The sequence below is a fragment of the Myotis yumanensis genome, unplaced genomic scaffold (assembly GCF_028538775.1).
Source record: "Myotis yumanensis isolate MYYU_CA2020_CCGP unplaced genomic scaffold, mMyoYum1.0.hap1 SCAF_12, whole genome shotgun sequence".
Taxonomy (NCBI): Eukaryota; Metazoa; Chordata; class Mammalia; order Chiroptera; family Vespertilionidae; genus Myotis; species Myotis yumanensis.
The window spans coordinates 59,215,503-59,234,070 of record NW_027223763.1 but is presented as its reverse complement, the minus strand read 5'-3'; the positions used below and the strand labels follow the sequence as shown (position 1 = coordinate 59,234,070).

At 37.0% G+C, this 18,568-nt stretch overlaps 1 protein-coding gene across 1 annotated transcript in view; it reads right to left on the bottom strand.

Annotated features, from left to right (window-relative positions):
- ADAMTSL1 (ADAMTS like 1) overlaps positions 1-18,568 on the bottom strand; it is an 876,403-nt gene that overhangs the window by 304,054 nt on the left and 553,781 nt on the right. The gene's annotated exons all lie outside the window — the stretch shown is intronic.

The window sequence follows — 18,568 nt, the reverse complement described above, 5'->3', positions numbered from 1 at the left end:
GCATTTCATGAGCTCATGTTGGTCAAATACTAGCACAAGGAAGATAGTACATGGTAGCTAATACTATTTAATGAAGCCACTGAAGAGAGAGAGTTGGAGAATGAGATTTTCTGAATTTGAATATTAAATAATGTTGGCAAAGACCAGAGGAGAACAAGAATGTTTTAATGTACATTTTATAAAGGGCATTTTAAAATGTAAAACTATAGCAATCACTATTATCTAGTAAACTTGAAAGCAAATATGATTTAACTTTAAGGCAAATGTTGGCTATCCCTTGTACCAGTTTTGATAGCTCCATTTTTTTCACCATGTGTTCCGATTAGAATGAACTACACAGAATATTCATCTGTGGAAAGGCTTTTGTCCTAGTTTGTATCTGAAATACAGAATGAGCATGTGCTCTTTATCATTTTTGAGAGTTCTCTTATACAAGTTTTCTTTCTCTGAAAAACTTACATTTAAATAAGCATTCTGAGATTAGCATTAATCTACTTTATAAAATGGAATTTTTGACACTTTAACACATTTTAGTGGTATTTAAATAGCATATAAGGCTGTAATATTTGGGGAAGCATAAATTTTTTTGACAAGATGGGGCATAACAAAAATAGATCAAAATATAATATAAACTCTCAAAGGCATATTATTGCTAGCATTACATATGTTCTCAGAGTTAATACATAGTACTAAAGAAGAAGAATAATTTCTAAAACCTAGATATAGAAACAGACATAGATAGATATATATAGATATAGGTACCCCACAAGGCATATGTGATTTTGATTACTGCCTGAAAAAGTAAAATTAAAATTCATTACTTATTAATTTCTTAAGGGTGAGCTACATATTAAAAGTTTTAAAAAGATAAATGTGTGTTATACGTTGTTGTGATATTTGCTTGTTTGTTGTGAGAAATAAAATGAAAACCACAACCTGCAAAACTATGCTCTGAATCACAACACAGGTAATTTGTACGACAGGTAACACAACTAGCTGAACTTCAGTGTTTCAATACCAGCTCCTTTCAGACCATGTGTTCCAAGATAAAAGTACAAACAAGTGAATTTAACATGAACTCTTTGGATTTATTTTCCAACAACAAGAATGCAACTTTCCTAGATGACAAATCCTACCAGTCTCTGCCTAACCTCACTTACTAGCTTCTGTCCTAAAGGAACCCTGTGACTAATCATAGCCCCTAAACTACCATTCTTGTCCCCAAATTTTCATCTGAGACACTACAGGGACCCCTTGCTTATTAGCAAGTTTAATAAAACCAACTTCATACAGTCAGCAAGTTTCCCTGGTGGCCACTGCATGAGAGCTTCCACGAGAACGGATAGTTTAATTAATAATCTATAATAATAAAAGCGTAATATGCTAATTAGACCAGACGTCCTTCCAGATGTCCTTCCTTCCAGACAAAGCCGCAGCAGGCAGGGGCCGAGGCAGAGGTAGACACCATGGTAGTGGGGGGCCAAGGCCCTTGCAAGAATTTTGTGCATTGGGCCTCTAGTGTTTAAATAAAGTGTTTTCAGTTGCATATTACCTTTCATCCCAAAGAATCACTTGACAGCACAGAAGAAATATTGAAATGACTCAATAAAACATAACAGAGAGGAAATTGTTTAGAGTGGTCCCCGGCCCCTTTCATAATTACTTTTACCTTCTTTATCTATAAATACAAGTGAACCAACTACAGGGAATTCTGGGTCAGGCTGAATTACCTCTGCATTACAGTAATAAGGATAATATCTAATTAAGAGATGTCTTGGTATGCACAGAGAGAATTTTCTGCATTTATCCAATTCCAAGAAAAGAGTATCAATTACATTTTTAATTTGATGTTACATCATCTTAGTGCAGACATAAAACGCCCACAGAGTCTCTCATGAGTCCTTTTTGTTCAACAAAATATGTGAGTCTTCCCATCTTTACTAAAATACATAAGATTCAAAGGTAAAATTAGTAAAGTGAAGTTCAAATATTGGAACCTTTAGGTTTTCTTTTCTGTGACAGAAGCAGTAAACTTATTTAGACATATCACAGAGAACCAACAAGCAGACAACTGCTCCTGTTCAAAATTCACCTGCACCTATTAGCTAGAAGAACACGTGCTATAGGTTTTATGAACTTTCACAACTGGAGATACATCTCTGAGAATAATTTATGTGAATAAACTTGACTTTTATCACTATCGTCTTTCCTTCCACCCATATTTTTGTAGGGGGTGGCTAACTATATTTTGCTAATTTGAGAATGCACTTAAAACCTGGAGTTCAGAGTTAGAAACTGAACTTGAACCTTTTTACTGTTTGAGTTTATTTGTACTTGGCAAAATGCAACTTCCTGTTTTAAGAAAAAGGACTTGAGAAGACTTATAAAACAGGTTTAGAAAGCTTCTTGGACATCAAGTGGCTCTTACAAAATAACATTTTGATGATTTAAGTGTAAATGAATTAGAAACATATGAATCAAATTTCCCTTGAAATACACGTTTAAAAATTAAGGAAAGAAGCGTTTGGCAAAAGTTTCTTTTGTTGAATCCAAAACATCCCAAGCATAGTTCAAGACACTCGCTGAACTCCCGATGCCTCTGGGATCACCCAGCTGCAGAAGTGGAAACTCAAGCAAAGTCATCACAGACTCTTGTCCCACGGGCATCATCACAGCAGAGTTTCTTATTTGTACAGAGATTCACCATGTACAAAGTTTTAAAATATAATGCAGTCTGTGAAACCACTGTGCTTCCTGATCCTACTAACAGTCAGATGTAGAAACTGATGTTCTAACTGCTTTGAAAAAATGTTTAGCACCTTATCCTGGGCATCACCTTTGAAATGTCAGCTTCTGAAGAGATGCTTTATGATCGCACAAGTCATCAGTTCTGACCAAGACAGGTGGCTTTCCTTAGGGCAGTGGTCGGCAAACTGCGGCTCATGAGCCACATGCGGCTCTTTGGCCCCTTGAGTGTGGCTCTTCCACAAAATACCGACTTCTGCGCATGGGCCACGAAGTTTCAATAGCACTGTACGTGCGCGCCCGCTTGTGGTGTTTTGTGGAAGAGCCACACTCAAGGGGCCAAAGAGCCGCATGTGGCTCGCGAGCCGCAGTTTGCCTACCACTGCCTTAGGGTATACTGAAAGTATGGAATATATTCAATGTGAGATTTCTGTTCTAATAAAACCTTAGTGGTAGGAAATCAAGAGTTTTCAATTTGGATAATTAAAACAAAGAAGAAAACAAATAAATTATTATAAATTATTATTATTATATGTTTAGGCACTGAACTTGGCTCGTAGGTAATAATGATGAAGACAATTAAAATCACTGGAAGTTTAATGTCTATTTGAACCAAACACATCCTCCCCCACCACACCCCCCTGCACAAGGACCTGGCATAAAACATGCTGTGGGAAGGATGCACTGGACTAAAGACCCCACCTTCCAGCCTCTCATACGTCTCCAGATGTACCATCCAGCAGAAATAGAGCAAGAGAGAGCAAAATAATGTTTCTTGGCCATTTGTCTATTTCCAACTAACAGTAATATATCTGTGGATTGGCAACTCTGGGTCAGGCTACTTTCTCACTCTGAAAAAAAATATTTTATTAAAAATAGTCAGATAATCCCATGAATTACTGTATTTGGCCATTTCATACAATATATTTTTTCTCTCCAATTTTTAAAAATCCAGTCCTAACCGTGTTAAGAGTTTTCTTCTTAAAAAGCACAAAAATAAAATCTGGCCTTTTATATGTTCCTATCATAATTCATAAAGTCCGTGGAACCCTGCCATATAGGAATCCAATTCAAAACATTTTCTGGTTAATCAACTAGCCAGTGGGAAAGATAAGATGGATCCCAGATGTCCCCTGATGGTGATAGGTGGATCAGATTACACTGTGGGACAAAGGGGGACTCACAGGGTGAAATGCAAAAGATTGTATCTCAGCAGCTAAGGTGGCAGCATCTGAAAGGCCTTTCAAATGGTTTTGAAAAAATATACAGAATATAAATTCGGGTCAGAAGAAACTCTTTTTAGAGAAGCCATTCTGCTTCCTGAGGGACATCCCTCTGTTTCACCTTTCTTCTGAAATATTCAGTGGTTTGCCTTTTCTGCTAATTTTGCTGTTTCATTGAAATTATTATCAGCGTCTTGGTATAAATGTCATATTCTGATTGTATAGTCTTATTTGTAGAGTCAATATTAATATCTGATAGTATTAAGAAAACACTGGAAATGATATATTAGGTAACCACAAGTAGTAACTGAAGAATATGTCCTTCTCAGTGCATTTTCGTATTTTGCAACTGTTCTTCTAAATTCTATCTTTCTCCCTATCTTAATAACTCTCCCTCCATAAAATTACTGTGCAAGAAAACAAAATGAGAATTGTTTAGTGAGGCATCTACTCCACCCTCAGCAAGTCTGGATTGCCACTTGATGATATAAACATGTATAGAAATTTATCAGCTACTTAGTGACTTTATAAAATCTTACTGGTTCTAAGTTTTACCTTAAAAATATTAGGAACCCTCAATGTACGGACGGTAAAATAGAAAAAGGTTACCATAAAAGGTTCCTCTGCAATAAATGGAAGAAGGCTCTAGAAAATAGACTCCCTAAAGCTCTCAAATCTCTTAGCACACTTGATTAGATAGATGGTGGCTGTCTCTTTTATATACAGTGGGGCCTTGACTTACGAGTTTAATTCGTTCCGAGACTGAGCTCGTTAAGGAGCTCGTTAACTCAAATTACTCTATCAACTCAATGCAAAAAATTGGCTGAAAGACAGCTGGTATCTCAAAAAACTCGTTAGTCGGGATACTCGTAAGTCAAGGCCCCACTGTATTTTGGTCCTTATTACTTGTCTTTCTGCTTCTTTTATTCAAAGTTAAGATGAAACCAGTGAAGAATAAATATTCACTTATGTAATTTTTTGTTCGCACAAACATAGTTGATGTTTCCATTTCTATTTCCAACTCAGACCCTCTCTCCTGAGCTCCAGATTCATATATATATATACAACTGCTTCCTCACCATCTGGATATCTAAGACATCACACACCCATCCTGTCCAAACCTGAACCCCTGCTCCTCCCCCTCCGCCCAGATCTGTTCCCTCTGCAGCCTTCACCATCATAGTCAATGCCAACTCCATCTTTCAGGCCCTAGTTCTTAAAGCAGTGGTCCTCATACTTGTGTGCATTAGAATCACCTGGAGGGCCTGTTAAAAATACAAGATTGCTGGGGCCCTAGCGTCCAGTTTCTGATTCTGTAGACTTGGGGAGAGATCCAAGAATTCGCATTTATAACAAGTTCTCAGATGTTGCTGATATTGCTGATTTGGGGTCCACACTTTGAAAACCACTGGCATAGAATGATCCTTGCCTCCTACGTTCAATCCGCCAGGAAAGATAGGCTCTATATGCAGAACTCTGCCGAATCTGACCACAATCTAGTCCAAGCCACCATCATGTCTTGCCAGCATTATTACAACAGTCTCCTGACTGATCCTCCTTCCCCTGCCCTTGCTCTCCTATGGACTTCTGTCAACAAGGCAGCCAGGATGATCTTATTAAAGCAGAAAGAGATCTTGTCACCTTTCTGCTATAACTCGATAATGTTCCCCACTTCACTCAGATGAAAAGCCAAAATCCTCCTCTCCAGTAGAGGTAAAGACCTGGCCCCCTTCCCGCCTATTGTCTTCCCCATTCACTTGGCTTCAGCCATGCTGGCTTCCCAGCTACTTCTTAAACATTCCAGGAGTATACTGACTTTAGGACACATCCATTATCTTTCCCTTCTGCCTGGGATTTCCTTTGCTCCGAATCCAAGTGGCCAATGACCTCACCTCTATCAAGTCTTTGCTCAACAATCACCTCCTCAGTGAGACCTGCCCTGACTGCCCCATGCAAAATTGCAACACCACTCCCACAACAGATTCTTTATCATCCTCTCAACTTTTCTTTTTTCCATCACACTTAATCACACTCAAGTACACCATATAATTTTCTTATGATGCTTTTTTTTAAATCATCTGTCTCCTTCCACTAAAGCATAAGATCAGGAGGACAGGGATCTGTGGCTGCTTGGCTTGCTATTATATACAAGGACTCAAATACTTGTTTTTGAAAACAAACAACGAACACATTGAATAAATAAAATACAAGTCATGGTTTTCATTGCACAAGTCTGTTTTTCATGACTCTTGCAGGAAATCTGAATCTTGAGAGCTTTCGAATCAAGAAATCTTAGAAAATCTTAATGGAGCATCTGAATGTTTTTCTTCTTTTTCTAAAATACAGATTTACAAGAATACTTTTCATTTCAGACACTAGGAAAATTGAGTAGGGATTCTTGCCTACTTTCTGAATAGGCAGATTGATATTTCCTCCTCCATGTAAACAAATTTAACAGGGCACTATTAAGAAACATAAAATGTGCTGAAATAATTTATTATTCAATAAATAGCCAGACATGGGTAAATTTTATGTAACACTCGGTGCATGCATGCTCTATAAAGCACTAATGTTAAGGTATCAAGCTTTATCCCCAAATTTTGGCCACCTGCTTATGCTAACATCAACATCATCATCAAAAGCATTTATTTGTGCAAGACTGCTAGCTGCTATGTAAAATGAAATTAAACAGACATAGTCCCTGCCCTGTCTAGACAGTCTGTGTGTAGACAACTCTATTATGTTTCAAGAACATAATATTTAAATCTCTAACACATCACTCTGAGTGCAAAGAAACAGAAAATGGGGTCGATTTTGGAGGGTGGTGTCAGTCATTCTTGGCCCAGTCATCCTCCTTTTTATAAGATGCCCACAGACTTCTTTGTGACAGACACTCCATTTTCACGTCTACAAGATGTATGAAATAGTCCTTCTCCCTGCTTCATTTTCTCCTGGTATAAAAGGTTCACAAATTTTCCTTACTTTCCTTCTAAACTGTCAATACTTTTGGAAACTAATATGTTGAAGGGAAATAAGTGCCCATGAAAATGAATCATTAACCATTTTAACACCTGACTATGGATCAGGTTCACGCTGAATAAAATAACATCTTTACAGATTTGTGACCCTGTGAAATAATATGGAACGCTCTAGTTTATTCAAGCTTTGGGTGTGTCCTACTCTGGGTCTACTACGTGAACACTGGTAACAGGTATATTAAACGGCTCCAGACCATTCCAATGTGTTTATTCAGGTCCAGACATCAGAGATTCAAAATGTATGATATAATAAATCATTAACCCCACCCTCCTTACTCGATAAGCTTGTTATGTGAAAACAAATGTTTTGCCTGGCTAGTTTTTTTTTTTTTTTTTAACGTCTCCAGGCATCTGTAAGCTGGTCTAAGGAAAAACATTTAAAACATTTCATTTAAAAATTCATTTTTTTTCTTCCTTGGGTAGCTTTTATTTCAGTGCTTTTATTTTTTCCCCCTTTGAACAATGCAGACTTTTGGAATCCAATTCCCCAGAGGTATTTGTAGGACTGTTTGTAGTTTGTCATGTTAGACTCTTAAATTCTCTCAATTTTGAAAATATTCATTCCTTGAGGCCTTTTATTATTTTTAGTCCATTTCTTTGAATTGGCTCCAGTTTAGCAGTATCTTTTCTTAAATCAGCATTTCTGACTTTTCACTATTTTTAATCCTCGTCTTCAAGAAATCCCCTTGCCTCCCTCCCCCAAATTAGCATATTTAAAGTGGTAATTTGTAGTCCTTTTTGGAACATGGCATACGATTTCATTTTGTAAACTCACAATTATACACTTTTGTTTGTTTGTTTGTTTTCAGATTGCATTTACCAAAATATTTGTGGTGGAGAGTCAGGTTAGAGGAAGGAAGGACTAGTATAGGAAAAACATTTCAGTGCATACATACTTCAACTGTTACTACTTCTTAGGTCTGTAGCATAACAAGTTCATTATGTTTCCATTTATTTGTGAGAACGAATAATAAGGATTGATATATTACAAAGGGACAAATATGTAGACTGAAGTGGTCTCCTGGAACATGAGGTGCTGATGCCAGTCACTTAGCGGAAATATGGAAAGAGACTCTGTCTAGAGCAATTCAAAGGTAAATACCATGCCAGACAACTCAGAGAGGACCGCAGCATTCTCTCTTCACCTTCTCTCCCCCTTAGTCTATAACTAACCACCTGATGGTTGCCTGCAGGCTTAACTTCTTTTTGGCTCTCCCTGAATCATGACAACTGTCTATTTTCCTGGCACTGTGATTAATTAATGTTCCTTTTTGGAGGCATGTAACATAGTCCCATGAATGACTTGAAATATATCTGAGCACAATTTTGGAAAGATCTTTGTAGTAGAAAATTTAAGGTTCACCCCAGTTAGTTCCTGCAAAACAGAGGTCAAGCTTCTACTTGAATTATTATCCAGGCAGGTCCCTGCTGAATGATACTAGGATTGAAGGCACTCTCCAATGGGAGAAGACACCAGGTCAATGGGTGATGGAGAAAACCATCTGTCCTTCAATCAATGGAATGGAATAGTCTCTCCTCTCTCAGCAGGATTCCTCTCTGGACGGGGGACTCTGACCATGACCACTAATGAGAGTCACCCTGGCAAGACACATGGTGCTCTCTGTGTGACATCTTCCAAAGAGAGAAAAAAAGGTGTTCTCAGGCTGTCCACAGTATCAGTGAAGATTAGCTGGGTCTTTCTTCATAGACTTTGGAATGAGGGAAAGAAGTAGGGTTACTGTGGATAAAATGGAAAGTTTGATGGCCCCCTCTCTCTTCCTTAACTCATCTCTTTTCAACTTCTAGATCAGAATTCCTATTCTAACAACCAACTTAATGGTTAATACTATATAAACCGATCCTGTAAAAAAACGTATCCTCAGGTTTCTGGAAGCGTCATCATGGGTATGGCGATGATTCTTTCCAAACCAAACATTAGAACTCATGTTTGATAGATTAGAGGTTACTTATGGTAACATCAGAAGCATAGTTGAAAACTGGATTACTTTAGAAAAATCTGATAGCCATAGAACCAGAACAAAGCAGCAAGTAAAACAAAGAAGTAGTGGAGGGAGTTTATTCTCCAATGGGTTCAGGCAGTACCCTGGGTCTAATGGAGACCCTCTATAGGTTTGTTGCAGGGAAGAGTAAAAGCTTCCCTTATAAAACCTGAGAAAGGAGTCCACTTTCTGTTTACTCAGGATATTCTGGTTGAGTGGGACCTAGACATTATTTGCTACCTTTTCCCAGTTCCCTTCCTCAATTTCCTTCCTTTCTCCTTTCCTAGGGGCCTAGGACCTCCATGATGTCCCCAGTCATACCTCGGCCTTCTTTTTCCACATCCCTAACCTCCTCTTTACCCTGCATAAGGGGATGGGTCCATAACTGCTCCTTTAATGCTTCTCTTACCAGCTTTCAACTGACAGCCATAACTTGGACTGCTGGGCATTACTTTCTGAACACAGCAAAAGAAGTCAACTCTTAAAAAAACAAAAAGACCTCTCTAGGGCCTCAATAGTCATCCTGACCTAACGGTGGCTGGTATTGTCATATGGTGGCTCTGTGGACAAATGGGATATGAGTTAATATAAGTAAAATGTTCAAATCAGAATTGGCACATAGTAAACACTCAATAAATGTTAGGAATTACTATTATTACCAACACCATAGAGGGGGGAGCTGGAGTTACACAGCTCTGGGGGGCTCCAGAGGAATCCGAGACAGTACTTGTTTCGTCTTTCCCACTGCCTTGCTGCCTCCAGAACTACTTTACTTAGTTGTTTGAACATATTTTTAATTAAAGTGACTTATATTAATGTCTTACCATATGAGTCTAATCAAACAAGATCATGTGCCAAATTTACTGGGTTATAAGTTTAATGGATGACAACACTCAACTTAGTTCATATGTGCTCATACTTCTTAGTTTGTTGATCTTGGACTAAAGACATATTTTAAGAAACCAAAAAAGAATTAGAGAAATATATTTTCTGACTCCTGAAACTCAGTGTTTTCAGGTTGTCCTGTGAAACTTAACACACAGCCTCTGAGCACCAGCCTCATTCTGAAGAGCATTTTGCTCCAAAGTTGATTTTCCTTTCTTCTTCCTATAAAATGTCCACTTCCTCCAGTGAGAGGGCTGCACCAGGTAAGAGTAGGGAGGAAAGGACACTGATTCAACTTATCTAGAACAAGGTTTGAATGACTAACAATGCTTTCTTATTCACTTTTAATAATATATGTTCATAAACAGAGACACACACTTATCAAACACTAGGCTATAGTGCAAAGTCAGATATACTCCCTGCCTTCATGATAATTACAATTTAAAGGGGGAAGACAGGTATTGGGCCATAATATTCTAATGATAGGATTACAGAAAAAAAAGAATATAATTCAAAATTGGAGCATGTTGAAAGTGTAATAAAAGAAGAAGTCTAATCAGATGTATTTTTAAAAGAATAAAATAGAACTTAGATGAATAAAAAATATAAATGTCTTTAGAAACTAATAGATAGAAAGAAAAGCATATTAGAGGAGTGGAAGAGTACAATTGTTAAATGGAATAAAAAGTTGAAGAAACTATTTAAATCATAGCAGAGAGAGTCAAAGGTATAGAAACTATGAAGAACAGAATGAAAATATGTATTATATAGGGAAAAATAAATTTCCAAAAATAATTAAAAATACAAATTCCTAGAGTCAGAAAGTCAAATGAAAATTAAACAGGATAAATAAGTGATCTTACATATAGATCATAGATAACTGTAGAATGCTAATGATAAAAATAAAACCACAAGAGAAAAGACAAAGAACAATTAGAATGACAGCTGACTTATCAGTAGCAATGATAGAAATCAGAAGTCAATGGACAGTTATCCTTAAAGTGTTGAGAGAAGGTAATTGTCAACCTAGATATTCTTTCAGAGTAAACCTAATGTCTATGAGAACCAAATATAGATATTTTACAAACAGAAGAGAACTTATTTCTATTGAATCCTCACTAAAAGAATTTCTAAAGGATGTATTCCAGATAGAGAAAAAATGTACCTTGAAAAATATCTATGAGTTAAGAGAGATTATGGATCAAAGAAAATTTTCAGAAATATTTTCAGGTATCTCTAAATAAACAATGACAATATACATGATCTAATCTGTTGGATTAATAAAGATGAACTTACTATAGAAAGCATTGACTATATAAAATATCTAATCTGTAGGGTTAATAAAAATAGAGCTAAAACACTTGACAATAAAAGCACATATGTCTGGAAGAGGGTAATCAGAAGTAAAGTGTTTTAACAAGCTTGAATTGATGGATAGACAAGTATAGATATTATTTAATTATAGTCTTTAAAGTAAACACTAAAATAATAGAAACAGATATATAATTTTAAAACCAGGAGAGGGAAAAGTGTAATAAGAAAATAAGAGCCTCAATAGTTTAAAGAAGGCAAGAAACAGGACAAATATAGATCACAACATAGGATGGTAGAAATCTAGTTTTATCATTAATTATCATGAATGCAACCAGGTTGAAGAAAGTCAAGATTATCAGAGAGCAATAAAAAAATGTTTAAAGTTAATTTATTTCCAAAAATAAATTAAAAATACAAATTCCTAGAGTCAGAAAGTCAAATGAAAATTAAAGTTGATAAAAGTTGAAAATAAAAACAAAAAAAGATGTATTAAACAAATCTAGCCAAATGAAAGGTGGATTAGTTATACTAATACTAGAGGCCTGGTGCACGAAATTCATGCATGGGGTGGGGGGTCTCTCAGCCTGGCCTGCACCCTCTTTAATCTGGGACTGCTGGCTCCTACCCACTCGCTTGCCTGCCTGCCTGCCTGATCACCCCTAACTGCCTCTGCCTGCTGGCTTGATGCCCCTAACTGCTCCCCTGCCAGCCTGATCGCCCCTAACCGCCTCTGCCTGCCAGCCTGATCGCCTCCTAACTGCCCTCCCCTGCCGGCCTGATCGCCTAATTGTCCTCCCCTGCCGGCCTGATCGCCCCTAACTGCCCTCCCCTGCTGGCCTGATTGCCCCTAACTGCCTCTGCTTTGGCCCCCACCACAGTGGCTTTGTCTGGAAGATGTCCGGTCTAATTAGCATATTACCCTTTTATTAGTATAGATCAGATCAAACAGATTTTAAGGCAAAAAGCTACTAACAAAGATGGTCACTACATTATGAATAAAGGTTAAATTCTCCAGGAAGATAAAATTATTTTAAAATGTATGTCTATATAATAAGGTTTAAATAGTTCAAAAAGACCACAAAGTAAAATTGGCAAATTAAGTCCTTTTCTCAAGCAGGTTAAAAAAAATTACTGAAGAAGTAGGACGTTTGGAAAACACATTTAAACGCTTGCTATACTCATGCTCTCTCCAAGAACACATGGCTATTAGGTCATAAAGCAAGCGTCAACAAACTTCAAATAAACAGAATGGAAAGATACTTTTTAAGAGATCACAATGCAATTGTTAGAGATTAAAAAACTGCCAGTAATTTTGATGTTAATAAACAGACTTGTAAATAAGTTATAACTTGATGAAATCATAATGAAAATTTTAGAATACCTAGAACTAAATAATAATAAAAATGATCTTTATCACACTGTGGGAATCAAAGCTGTACTTAGTTGAACATTTACAATTGAAAAAAAAAAAAAAAGGCTGAAACTTAACACTGTAAGCATCAAACCTAACAAATTAGAAAAAAGTACAATTAAATAAATGTTAAAAAGTAGATGAAAGAAAATATTACAAATATCAATGAAACAGAAAATACAGAAACCATAGACTCAACAAAGCCCAAGGTTGGATACTTGAAAAGACTATTAAAAATAAACTTCTGACAAACTTTATTGAATTATAATATTAGAGGGAAAAAAATCCCAAATAAACACTACTAGTGATGCAAAAGGAGAGACAACTGTCGGTTATAGTCAGAGTTAAACAGATAGTAACAGAAAAGTATGACCAGCTCTTGTCAATACATTTGAAAACAGTGTTAGAAAAAACTACTCAAAAGAAAATAAAAATCTATTAAAAAAGAAACAGAACTAACAATAATAAAAGTTAATGTGTACATAGACTTGATTACATACCTGGAACAGTGCTACATGGTTTGTATATATCTAAACTAATTTAATAAACTAATTTAATCCTAAACTAATTAAATCCTAGTTTGTATATATCTAAACTAATTTAATCCTCACAACAACCTTGTGTTCCATTTTACAGATGAGAAAACTGAAGCATAGTGAGGTTAAATGACTTTCACACAGCTATCAAAACAAAGTTGAGGTTGAACTAGATAATTTGGCTCCAAAATTCATTCTCTTGTCCACTATGCTATACTTTGTAAATATAGCCCCGTGAGTAATTAAAAAGTTTTCCTAAAAAACAACAACAACCTCATTCATGATTTTATAAACAAATTCTACTAAGTAATACCAATCTAAAGTCTTCCAAAGACTAGCAGAAAGATAAAACACTACCCAATTCATCCTATCAAAACCAGTAAGGATTGTACAAGAAAGAAAATTACTCATCAACCCAGATGCAAAAGTCCTAAACAAAATACTGGCAAACCAAAACCAGATGTATACAAAAAATATAATATATATGACCAAGTTGGGTATGTTCCAGGAGTGCACCAACAAGATCAGACAAAATGTAGAAAGTCATAGCATTGGCAAGGATATAGAGCAAAGAGAACAGGTATAATTCTGGTAGAAGTGTGAATTGAAACAGTCACTGTAGAAAACTTTGGCATTACCTTGTAAAGTCTGATCACACAATATTTTATTTTCCACTTACTATTCTATTTCTTTTTTTTGTTCACTTCTAGTAAATTGGTAAGATTGTCTTTACTTTCTAGTATTCCCTGTGCTGCAAACTATAGATTGTATTTTTATTCTTTTAATAGATACTTTAAAATTTTAAATACATATTTTAAATTTTCTAAAAATCTAACTTTATAATTTACCCTCTTCCCAGATATAATATGGATCTTAATACATTCTAAACATTGAGATGCTGTTAATGTATATACATTAGATAAAAACAAAGTTATGGTCAGTAGTTGGTTTACTCACTAGTATTTGTTTTCTATTGCTGCCTTAAAAGATTACCATAAACGTAGGTGCTAAATTGATTACCTCACAATTCTGAAAGACAGAAAGAAGTCCAGGTACACTCTGGCTCAACTGGGTCCTTCCCCTAGTGTTTCTTTCACAAGGCTGATCAAAATTAAGGAGTTGGAAGGGCGAGGATGCTTTCTGGTGTTGGGAGATGAATCCACTTCCAAGCTCATTTGGGTTTTTGGTCAAATTCAGTTCTTTGGGGTTGTAAGATGATGGCCCTCTTTCCTTGCTGGCTGTCATCTGGAGACCACCAGGATCCTAGAGGCCTCTCTGGGCCTCCTTGCCCATGGCCTTTCCATCTCAGAGCCAGTAATAATGCCCGACAGTCTTCTTGTGCCTAGAGCCTCTCTTACTTCTTTTCCCACCTCTTTGCTGCCAACTGCAGAGAGTTCTCTGCTTTTCCAGCACCACGTGATTAGATCAGGCCCTCCTAGGTAATACAGGCTTCTCTCCCGGTCTTAACATCTCTCACCTAGTAGTTTTGTGATGATTTCCATGTGGTTCCCATAGCTCCCAGTTCAGAATCAGATTACTATACTGGAATTTTGGCTTTTAATTTATAATGAGGAAATTGCAAGTCTGTCAGTTCATAAATGTGCTGCCCACCAGCCTCCCTAGTTCCAATTTCAGATAAAGCTCTCATTCCAGGCAAAAGGTCATTATTAAAACATCAACAATAGCAACAACTTTCAGCCTCTCTCCTCACAGAGAGCCCCACCTAAGCCCGTGAGATGAGTTTTCTGCATGGCTTAGGTGCCCCTAAATTTAGCATTGGTTATCCCATAGGAGTTGAGCTGCTGTCATCTTTGCTTCCTTCCAGGTATGGAGCCAAAAAGCCTGTGATATCTGCCTTGCTCTTCATCTTGCATTCATGCTCCATTTTTGGTTCATGGACATTTTAATCTTGCTTTTGAACTTGGCTATGTAATTGATTTTTATCATTTTATATTTTATCTGACATTGCGGCTTGTTTAGAAATAGAGGGAATCATAGATTGATTAAAAGTCCTCTTAGTTCTTTCCTTATGCTTCCCCCTCCAGCATATCAATCCTGAATTCGATTAGAAATATCTATATTTTTTCTTTCTTGTTTTCCTGTCTTCAATTGCAAAACATTTGAGAGCAGAAACTGTCTTGTACAAATCTCTTCATTTTCATTTGCCTTACATATAGTCAATAACTGTCTAATCAAATTAAATGGTAATAGGAAAGGATACATCAACTTATTCCTAGAAATAAGGTGGAGAATTTCTTCCCTAGAAATATCAGGCAGAACCTAGAAGACTTTAGAAGGGATAAGATAAAGCAGGGGTTTTCAAACTTTTTAAAAAAATTTATTGCCGAATTATTTCTCCCCCAAATACTGTTGATGAATGCTAATTAATAAGCCAAGTAAAAGCAGAGCTGTTTGGGGTGAAATAGTGGTGGTGTGCCTAGACCTGGCTGCTTGGCCTTCCTCACCCAGCAGTGATGTCAGGGTGGCTCCACAGAAAGTCGTTTGAAAAAGGTTTTCAAACTAAGTCGTATAAGGATTGAAAAGTTTGTCTAAATAATCTTAATATCTATAAAAAATCAAAGTCAATAATTCCTAGCAACATTTTAAAGGAAGAAAAGGAAAACTCAACAAGTTATAAATTACATGTGAAATGTAGTAATCTATCATTTAAGAACTGCTGTTTGGGAGGGGGAGTTTGGGATGAATATATGGCTTGGGATAAGTATGATGCTACTTAGATAACGCTGGTTTTGAATGCGTTTTGAAGTGTATTTGCTCAACGAAGATTCAAAGGAAAAGAAACCTAAATAATGCCTCTTTGCCCCTCTTTCTGTGATGACCATATTTCACTCAAAACTCTAAACTGAATTTGAAACCCAAACTAAATATACTGAGTCACATGTAGCTTCTGCTCATAGTAAATCTATAAAGAAAATATAGCCAAACCTCAAAGATAACCTCTTTAAAGTTTACAATCTTCCCTGAGAAGGAAGAGAATGTTTAGAATGAAAAGAAAAACACACGAAGAACAAGATTCCTAGAAGTATACTCTAGTACAAAAGTGCATTAGCTACTCAAATAATGGCCGCAGCTCATAGGCCTAGGCACAACGGTCTGGGAGTGATTTCCTGGGGGGAGGGGGGAAGAGATATAGAATTTATGTTGCTGAGTTTCAACACATCTTGATGTTAATCGGACGATTTGCTGCTGCTGATCATTAGTAATTTCATAGAAAAAAGGCTGCGCATAGACAAGTATTTTCACGTTAGCAACCTATTCAAGGCAGCTTGTTTGGTTTCATTCCAAGAGGCGCTCTGCCAAGGGAAGATCGGCAGTAGTAACTTCTTTTTCGAAGCCACTGTCAAATGCCTGCTTCAAGCTTCTATCTGGGTCACCAAGGCCAGCATACATTTTATGCAATTCAGAAACTAGGGCTTGGGAAAGTAGCTTTGGAGGACTCTTGACTCAGTAAATTTATATCCTCCTGACAAGTGAAGAAGCTCAAAGGGGAGGGGATTTGGGATGTTTTTAGCAAGGATACTTGCATTTCTGTGGTATTTAATTTGCACAATTAAAAATTTCAGCAGTTCATGTACTTCCAGACTTGAAGTATAATTGCTACAGCAAACTCATTTGGATATCTCATTTCTTTAAAAAGGCATATGTTGCCCTGACTGGTTTGGCTCTGTGGCTAGGGCATCGGCCTGTGGACTGAAGGGTCCCAGGTTCGATTCCTGTCAAGGGCACATGCCTGGGTTGCAGGCTAGATCCCCAGTAGGGGATGTGCAGGAGGCAGCCGATCAATGATTCTCTCTCATCATTGGTGTTTCTCTCTCTCTCTCTCCCTCTCCCTTCCTCTCTGAAATCAATAAAAATAAAAAAAAATAAAAAGGCATATGTTGCCCTGGCCGGGTAGCTCAGTTAGTTAAAGTGTCGCCCTCATCTGTCAAGGCTGCGGGTTCGATCTCTAGTTGGGGTACATACAAGAATCAACCAATGAATGAATGCATAAATAAGTGGAACAACAAATCAATGTTTCATTCCTTTTCTCTCTCTTCTTCCCTCCCTCCTACGCCCTCTCTAAACTCAATCAATAAAAAATTAATAAATAAAATAAAAAAGCATATGTTGTAAAGATGTTTGAGCTTTAACTTTTTTGTATCTCAGTTCTGTTATTTGCTAAACGGGTTTGTTTAGATCAGTGATGGCGAACCTATGACACGCGTGTCAGAGGTGACACGCAAACTCATTTTTTTGGTTGATTTTTCTTTGTTAAATGGCATTTAAATATATAAAATAAATATAAAAAATAGAAGTCTTTGTTTTACTATGGTTGCAAATATCAAAAAATTTCTATATGTGACACGGCACCAGAGTTAAGTTAGGGTTTTCAAAATGCTGACACGCCGAGCTCAAAAGGTTCGCCATCACTGGTTTAGATCATCTCCACACCCTCTTGTGTTATAGAGAAATGAGTATGGGCCTTGGTTGGGTATTATACAAGTCTCGAAACACTACTCCTTAGTTGTGTAACTTAGATAAACTATTTCATCTCTTTAAATGTACACATTTCTTTATCAAGTCAGGGTAATACTCACTTTTCAAGGTGGTTGTAAGAATTAAATGAATTAGGGACTAAAAAGTCATTAGCACCATGCCTGGCACATGTCAGATACCCAAAATATACTAGTTTCTTTCAAATGCTAATATTCTGTAAGTCCATGACTTTGCCAGGATCCCTTTGAGGTATACGATCAGTGTTTCGGTCATTTTCAATAAGGGGGATTGTGGCACATAGAGGTTAAAGCTGTTTGCCCAAGGTCATGGAGTTAGCTGGGAGATGGGGCTTATCTCAGCTTTTCTCAATCTAATAAGTCCCAACACTCGAGAAAATGATCCTTAATCCTCTTTATCAGTTGAATCAATGAAGGATTTCTTTTTCATCAAGTCTACCAAGTCAGTACTCTGCCATTAATAACAAGATGCACTCAGTAAAAGTCTAGCTGAGCTTCTTTCATCAGTTTCAACACAGCAATGATCATGACAACATTAAAGGAAACCAGTTTTGGGCTGACCAAGTAGGCATTCCCATCATATTATCAGCCTCAGGATAGTAGTTGCTGGACATTAGCTAACAACCCACAAGAAAATAGCTGCTATGTGAGGCAATTTGATTTATTATCTCTCAGCAACACATGTGTGAACTGGACCATGTAACTCTTCAGTTCAGAAAGGTCAGCTCACATCACTCAAAGGCCATTTCCCGGTGATGCAACATCCCCTCTGACAGTCAGTCTCCATGGGGTGATGCGTGCTTAGGAAAAACTATGATCAGCTTAGGGGGAAAAGTTCCCTGTGGCCTTTTAAATATACCAAAGAGATGCCAATGAGCAGAAGTTAGTTGTATTAATATATC